The sequence below is a fragment of the Nuphar pumila genome, chromosome 16 (assembly GCF_984573655.1).
Source record: "Nuphar pumila chromosome 16, dmNupPumi1.hap1.1, whole genome shotgun sequence".
NCBI classification, from domain to species: Eukaryota; Viridiplantae; Streptophyta; class Magnoliopsida; order Nymphaeales; family Nymphaeaceae; genus Nuphar; species Nuphar pumila.
Genome location: NC_143264.1, coordinates 40717155 through 40726337, shown reverse-complemented (window position 1 = coordinate 40726337; position 9183 = coordinate 40717155).

Genomic DNA, 9183 nt, shown 5'->3' with positions numbered 1-9183 from the left:
GCTCATATTTCAAAAATCACCCTACCGATATTGTCCCGGTCTTCACGTTGCTGGGCTCTCTTCCAGAACCATAGTTCGGGACAGAGCCTCACAACTGGGCCACTTATTTGGGTGAAAACCCCCCTGCCATGTACCAAGGGCCATAGTCCAACGTATATCGGCAGGTGCTCAAGGATGTTGGAAAACTTGAACCTAGAACCGGAGAAATTGATTTTATGCTACGTACATCGAGCCTTGGCTTGAATATATAGGCATAACTGGATTGGATACAGTTGATTTGAACCTTAGAGTTAGGATTAAGGTCCTACAGCCATTTCAAAATTTGTGCATCTAGAGTCAGCTTTTAGGGAATGTTGTATGTGCATACTTGTTGTAATTGAATGTGTTATAGTCATTTCTTTGTTATTTTCCATATTTTCCCAATTTTCTAAAATACTGGACGATTTTCAAAATTCTCCAATCCATGTCCATGTACTGTCCATGTTGTAAACCCTGGACGATTTTCCAAATTTCTCTTAATTTCCTTCAAAACTCCAGGTGATTTCCCATCTTTCCTGTCTTCTGGATCTCGAATTTCCTACTTTATTTTTATCCTGCTTGCATTTCCCTCAAATTTCCTGTATTTTCCCAAGTCTTATTCCATTTTTCCATGTTTTCCAGTCTGATGGCATCCAGTCAGCTTGATTCAGTCTTCCCTGAGGGTCACATGTCTTACGAGATGCGACAAAGTCTTCCCGAGCATCGAGTCCTTAGCACCGGATCCTTCTTTCCCCGGTGGTACTATTTATGGTTCAAGAATTTCTCTCGTATGTTTCCAGACTACTTGGACGATTGTGGGTTAGAACTGGCGTCCGTAGTGGGAAAGCAAACAGTCAACGGCAACTTGATCCATGCACTAGCAGAACAGTGGAATCCGAGCACTTCTACCTTCTGGTTTCCGTGGGGCGAGATGACAATACTGATGGATGAATTTTCAGAGATTATGGGATTGCCCGAGCCAGCCGGTCAGCCTGGAGATCCATTGGAGAAACAGTTTTTGATTAATGTCAAGGGTCTGGACCCTAAAGATGCCTTAGCTCGCATGACGGGACGCAAGTCTTGGCCTCTGATTGAAGAAGATGGAAATGAATATGTGGACCTGCTCAAAATCTACAGACAGTATGGGACATTTGTGGAAGTCAGCTCGAGAGAGAATTCAACACGCGATGGTTCTATGCACGGTGGGATTAGCTTTCTTTCCCGATGGACGGAATTACATGGATATCAGAATAGTTCAGCTTATGAGGAGATGGGGAAGTCGACAGACCAGCCACCTCTCAATAGCCATGGCCGCACTCGCTTTTCTATACCGAGGGTTGACCCGTTTCACACTCGGAGAGTCGATCCTAGTCGAAGGGTGCACCTATGCCTTGCAGTCTTGGTTCCTCCGGCATGTGCCAGCCCGAGCCAGTTCATTCAGATACAATGGAGAGAAGCTTGTTCCAGTTGCGCGATACCGGTTCCTGATCGACAACCTTCAGGAGGAAGAAGTCGTATGAGACTACTTTGATCGTCAGAAATCACCTCCCAGATATACTTACGCTTACGGCAAGCGGTTCAGACTACTTGGCCCGTTCTTCTGCGCATACTATCATCCAGAGCGGTGCGTCAGACAGTTCTCTCAGAGGCAGAAGCGCGTAGAGATTCATCCACTATCAGGGGTTCTGCCAGAATTCGACCTCTCATCATATCAGTGGTCCGGAGCATACCATTCTGCCAGACATGGCTGGGATTCCTTTGTTACTCTCACTATTTTTCCTGGTCCTCGAGTGTCCTCTGATTATTCGGAGTGGTAGAAAATTGTCTGTCCCCCTCCCCTCTGTCAAGTGCATTATTGATAAAATCATTTTTTTCCCCTCAATAAAATTCCTTTATTTTACATTTCACTTTGGTTTGACGACCTCGCCTAGGTAACAAGGCATATTTCCAGTTGTTTATTTTGCAAAGAATAGCAACGCAATTGTCGTAATCCCAGCGATGACTCAATCCCTAGTAATGGGATGCTCTTTCAATTGTCTACCAAAATTCTCAATAAATATTTTCCTCCAAACCAAATTTCCTTCAAAAGCCTAACCATCAATTCTGCCCTGCAGAGAGCGTTAGCAATCTCCAGAGAATTGTCGTGACATTCAATGGTTCATACAAGGTCCGGAAAGAAAACCACATCAGTTGAAGGAGTCGCGTACTCAGTAGCTTCAGAAGAAGAGATGGACTCGCCCCGTAGTCAAAGACAGCAGGTTGAGGACGACGTAGATCTCCAGATGTACGTCATGTTCAAGAAAATGATGAGCAAGATGCTGGCAGAGCAAACTGAAGCCAGTACTAAGCAAATTCAGACAAAGCAGAAAGATAAGGGTCATGCAGCCAGAAATGCGAAAATCAGCAAAAAGCAGAGTCGTCATGAGGAAGTATCTGATGAGTCAGAATCAGCTGACGATGCTGACAAGGAATGTGAAAATAAACATGAATTCAAAAGGTCGACTCAGGGCCATGGGTCGGCTTACAAATCCAAAAATCAGTCTGTTGACGACCCTACCCAGTCACAATTAAAAGATATGATGAGAATGGTCAAAGATCTGCAGGCCAGCGACAAGGGCAAGAAAGTCTTCACCAGCGAAGACTTCTATGATGGTTTAGATGGAGACTTCAATCTGGATAATCTTCCCAGAAAATTTATCAAGTTTGATGGTTTTGGCGACCCTAAAGCTCACCTCGCCATGTTTTTCGTTGAATGTTCACGATTCAAGCGTGACAATCGGGCACTCTTCCTTTGCTTCCCTCGCAGTCTGGAGGGAACGGCAGCTAAATGGTACTCGGAGCACATCAACCCCATAGAGCTGAAAGAATTTGATAAGGTGGTGAATATGTTCATTGAGCGCTTTCTGTTCAATGCTGAGGCGCTCCCGACCCTCAACCACCTCTGTGGCCTGAAACAGAGAGAAAATGAAAAGGCCCGAGATTTTATCCACCGCTGGAGGTCAGCTTGCAATAAGATGAGAGACCCCATATCAGAAGGCCATGCTTTGTCCTTGATTCTAAGCAATTTCTCGCAGCCTCTAAAAGGCCTCATCTCTACTGCGCCATCCAGATCATTTATTGAGTTAACAGAGCGGGCTGAATGGCTCGAGTTAAGCATGGAAAACGGTTTTTATGAAGGCTTCACTTTTGCTAAGAACAACAATCAGAATGAGTAAAAAAAGAAGACTCATTTCGCCCACTCTGCCAGAAATGATAAACAGAATCATCGCAAGGGGCAGAATAGAGACTTCTGTTATGGGGCAGGAGGTTCAAACAAGAATGACCAGAAAGGAAAGTCGATCCCGCAATTCAGCAAGCCGCTTCAGCTAGAGCAGGGACCAAAACCCCGAGAGAAAGTGAAGCACGAAGGATGGAGCTATGAGAGGAAGTTCACTCCATTAGATCAATCACTCGAGACTGTGCTCGAGTACCTGTTGACCAAGGAGATGGTCAAATTGCCCAGGCTGGTCGATCCTTCCGCTCCTATGGGAAAATTCAAAGACCAATTCTGCAAATTTCATCGAACAGTGGGGCACAACACTGAGAATTGCTTCGTTCTGAAGAACATTGTTCAGGACCTTATTGATAAAAATCTTCTGGTAGAAGGTGCGGAAGATGAAAATATAGATATTCTAAAAAAGCCATTTCCTCGTCATTCTATAGTAGTCATCACCGAACAGTCGTTTCAACCACAGGAGCATATCAGGCCGTGCTCTGAAAATGGTATTGCAACAGGCTCAGTCCAAGGCCCAGAAGATGGACCTTATTTCAGCTTTCGGCAAAATGAAAGTATCTGACAAGCCTGCTGGGGTATCTCCCGAGGTAGCCAGAAGTATGCCATGGCTCCCTAAGCATCTCATTAAGTCCACCCCAAAGAAAAGCGGGACATCCACTCTAAAGCCTATTACAGCATTATCCAATGTCTCAATTTTGGACTTAACCCAAGCTTCCGCTAAACATCAGCAAGTATTAAATAATCTGTTGCAGAAAATCAAGGTGAAACCAAGCATAACTCCGGAAGACATGGCCCACATAGTCAATCAGGCCATGACTAATGCTCCAGTTACTTTCTCCGAGGAGGATCTCCCTAAACCTCATGTATTTCACAACAATGCTTTGTATGTTGTGGTTCGAACCAGAGGGATGACAGTTCCTCATGTGCTGATCGATGGAGGCAGCAGCCTCAATATATGTCCGGAAATGACCGCCAAAGCTTTGGGCATTAAAAAAGAAGAATACATTCCAGATCCAATCACCATTTATGGGTTCGACAATCATGGCCAAACAGCGAAAGAAAAAATCTTCCTGGAGATCTTCATTGACTACTCGGTCCATTCAATTCTCTTTCATGTGGTCAATGTGCCGCCCACTTATAATCTGCTTCTCGGGAGACCATGGATCCACAACACAAATGCAGTACCGTCTACTCTGCATCAGTGCATCAAGTGGTCAAAAGGTGGTATGATCATGACAGTCTTAGGCGAAGATCCGGAGCAGAGGCTAGCACAGCCCATGGTTCCCAGGCCCTCTTTCACTACTGATATCCCTAGCATTAGGGGTATTAAAGAGGTCAGCTTCGAAGATAATTCAGGAATAATACAGATGGCAGAGCAACCTGAGCATACAGTGGCTGCGACCCGATGGGGAGGCCCACAGTTCTTCAAGATTGGAGGACGAATTGATTATAGCGCACTTAAGGGTCATCCTCTATTCTCCCAATTTATGAAAGCTAAAAAGAGATTTGATTTACTAGTGAAGCACGGCTACCAGCCTTTTCAAGGCCTAGGCAAAAATGAAGATGGTCGTCTTGAACCAGTGATTCCTCAGCATTGCCCTAAAAGGACCGGATTGGGCTTTAATGGCCGAAGATCTCGGAAGGGCACTGTTTTCATTAAGGGAACGCATTAGAAGAATTCATTTGTCTTTCCTTTTCTATTCTTTTGTCGGGATGATATCCCATTTCATTCTCATCATTGTCATTTTGATTAATTCTATCTTTCAATAAAGTTGCAAGTTTTCTTTGTCTATCTTGGTGCCATTTGTATCTTTACTTCTCAATATTAAATCTTCACAAAATTGAAATCATTTTGCTCTTTTATCTTTCCAATTATTTTCAATAAAAGCAATTTATTTCATGATGAGCAATTTCCCTAAATCAATTTATCCTCCAATTTTCAGAATGTCTTCCCGATCTATCAAGAAGCTCGTCTTTAATCCAAAAGCCTGTTCGAAATCAGCAATAATTCATCAGGTCAGAATAAGAACAGAATGTAGTCAGACTGCAAAGCAGTCAGAAGAATCCGCAGAGTTTGATTCAGCTCTTCAAGAACTGCCAGAATTTGCATCGGTTCAGAAGCAAGATGAGCCATCATCCTTAGTTCAAGATCCGACTGAGGATATCAATATCGGATCAGAAGACGATCCTAGAATTCTCAAGATTGGCAGTGGTTTGAGTCCAGGAGAGAAAAAAAGGCTTACTAATTTCCTCAAGCAGCATGAAGAAGTATTTGCATGGACTTATGAGGATATGCCAGGTTTAGATCCGAAATTGATGGAACATCGCCTCGTTCTGAAGCCTGAGGCGAAACCAGTCAAGCAGAAGTTGAGAAAAATGGATCCTCGAATCGAGCAACAGGTCAAGGAAGGACTTGAGGATCTGCTTAAAGCAGGATTCATTCGAGCAATTGATTACCCGGATTGGTTGGCGAATATCGTAGCAGTTCCTAAGAAGAATGGTAAAGTGCAAATCTGTATCGACTTTCGTGATCTCAATAAAGCCACTTCGAATGATGACTATCCGCTCCCAAACATTGATCTCCTAGTCGATAGCACAGCCGGGCATGCTATGTTTTCCTTTATGGACGGATACTCCGGATATAATCAAATCAAGTTGGCCGCTCGTGACCAATCCAAAACATCCTTTACCACGCCATGGGGCACTTTCTGTTACACGGTTATGCCTTTTGAGCTCAAGAATGCTGAAGCCACTTATCAGCGCTCTATGACCATTATTTTCCATGATCAGATGCACAAGACTATGGATGCATATGTCGATGATATTCTGGTGAAATCCAAAGAAGAGGAAGATCACATCGAAGCTCTCAATCAAGTTTTCAAGTGACTCATTCTTTACAAGCTAAGACTCAATCCACAAAAATGTGTCTTTGGAGTCGAATCAGGCAAGTTGCTAGGCTTCTTGGTCAGCAAGAATGGGATAGAAATGGATCCCGCTAAGGCCAAAGCTATCATTGGCATGCCACCCCCGACTAATCTCAAAGAATTGTGTAGCCTTCAAGGACGCATGCAATCAATTCGGCGATTCATTTCTAATTTGGCCATGAGATGTGAGCCTTTCAATCATTTGCTCAGAAGAGGAGTGAGGTTCGAATGGGGACCAGAGTGTCAGCAGTCGTTCGAACGCATCAAGAAATATCTTCTCAATCCTCCTGTTTTAAAGCCGCCAGAATTAGGGAAACCCCTATTGCTATACATTTCAGTTAATCGAGTTGCTTACGGCGGATTCTTGGCGCAATACAAAGAAGGCAGCTTGATAGAACATGCCATTTACTATGTGAGCAAGACCTTTATTGATTACGAGAAGAAATACTCTCAGATAGAGAAGACGTGTTTAGCTCTGGTATGGATGTGTCAGAAATTGAGACATTATCTATTGGCGTCTGAAGTCAAGATTCTATCTAAATTAAATCCTCTCAAGTGCGTTCTTGAACAACCATTTCTCAGCGGACGAATCGCCAAATGGCAAGTCCTATTAATGCAATACGACTTGGAATATGTCTCTCAGCAATCTATCAAAGGCCAAGCAATTGCAGACCAATTAGCAGATTTTCCTCTAGCAGAGGATGTTAAAGCTGAGGATGATTTTCCCGATGAGCGGATCTGCAATATTCAACAATCCCCAATTTGAAATTTATTCTTCGACGGTTTCAAGAATATGGCAGGCATAGGAATCGGAATTCTGCTAATCACACCAGAGAAAGAGATTATTCCCTTTTCTCTTAAACTGGATTTTCAATGCACTCACAATATGGCCGAGTATGAAGCTTTGATACAAGGTCTAAAAATTCTACAGGACTTCAATGTCAAAAGAGTGCATGCTTATGGCGACTCCTTGCTCGTCGTCAATCAAGTCCTAGCCGAATGGCAAGTGAAAGATCAGAAATTACTTCCTTACCAGAAGATTGTCTCAGCTCTTGCCAACAAATTCGAAGAATTCCAACTTTTCCATATCAAGAGAGATTTTAATCAAGTTGCAGACAGTTTAGCTAATCTGGGATCCATCATGTCTTTCAGGAGTGGAGAATCTTGTCGCTCATTTGAAATTTGCAGACTTGATCAACCCGCTTTCGTCCCAGTAGAGCAGATAAACCAGGCTGAGCAGAAGAAGAAGCCTTGGTATCATGATATCAAGAATTTCATTAAAACTGGCGAATTTCCTCCAGAATTATCAAAGAGAGAGCAACGAGCAATTCAACGCATGTCTGCTCGATATTTTATTCTTGTCGACGTCCTTTATCGTCGTGGATTCAGTTCTGAGTATTCCAGATGTTTGGACGAAGAAGAAGCCGAAAAAGTTGTGCAGGAAGCACATGAAGGCATTTGCGGTGGTCATGTTGGCTATCAGACTCTCGTCAAACAAATCATCCGAGCAGGATATTATTGGAGAACTATGCAACAAGATTGCTATCGTTTTATAAAGAAGTGCGTTCAATGTCAGATGCATGCGCCTTCCATTCACGCGCCAGCGACATACTTGCAATCTGTCATCTCGCCATGGCCATTTTCCATATGGGCTTTCGATGTTGTAGGCCCCATCACTCCTTCAGCCTCCAATGGTCATAAATATTTTCTTGCCGCAACAGAATATTTTACTAAATGGGTAGAAGCAGTCACTCTACGCACAGTAGAAGGTCGACACGTGGTTTCTTTCATCCATAAGAATATCCTTTGCCGTTTCGGTATACCGCATGATATTGTGTCGGATAATGGCAGTCATTTCAAGAATGAGAGAATGAGGACATTCTGCTCAAAGTTCAAAATTCATCATCATTTTTCTGCTCCTTATTATCCTCAAGGGAATGGTCAGGCAGAGGCCACCAACAAGATTCTGATTCGAATCCTGGAGCGAACTTTAGAAATGGGTCGTGACTGGCATGAAAAGATTCATGATGCATTATGGGCATACAGAACCACCATTCGAACTTCAACGAATGCTACTCCGTCAGAACTTGTCTACGGAACTGAAGTAGTACTACCTCTACATGTTCAGAAACCTGCTTTGAAATTTGCATCACTTCTAGAATTACCTCTTGATCAGTATCAGCAACAGCGACTGGTACAACTTGATTTGCTCGATGAAAGAAGGCTCAGAGCAGCAGAGCATGCTCAATCCTATCGCCAAAGGATAGCCCGACAATATGCAAAATCTGTCATTGAGAGAAAATTTCGGGTCAATGATCTAGTGCTCAGATCAACAGCTTATCTCAGGCACCGCCCGGGTGGCAAATGGTCGCCAAATTGGGAGGGTCCTTATGTTGTCAAAGAGGCACTACCTCGCAATTCATATCGGCTCATCAATGCTGATGGAATAGAATTACCAGATCCCATCAATGCTCGACATTTGAAAAAATTCTATACTTGAACAATTTCCTATTCTTTGTAATTCTTCCAAATTTTCTTCAATAATGATCAAAATTCTTTTTTCCAGTTACACTGGGGCATTTTAAAATTTTGTTTTTATCTACAAGTATCCTGTATGCAGGCAGGATAAACAAATCTCTCATTTCACGCACTTGTGCATTCATGTGCATCAATTTGCATTCATTTGCATTCAATCGCATTAATAACGATTTGGTCAGTATTGAAATTTCAACTATCAATCCCATCACAATTTCTAACGATTCAAGATTGATAGACAATCACCAGAACTGAACCAAAATCCAGTATCCAAACTGGTACATTTTTAAACCGGTATGCATACCGGTATCCTTTCAAAATCGAGCACTCGTTTTAGTGTTCCACTGAATGGTCATGTCAGTCGACCTCTTGAGTTCAGTCTTCGTGCTGATCACTCATCCAATTCCCAAATTTCTAGTTTCCAATTTCCAA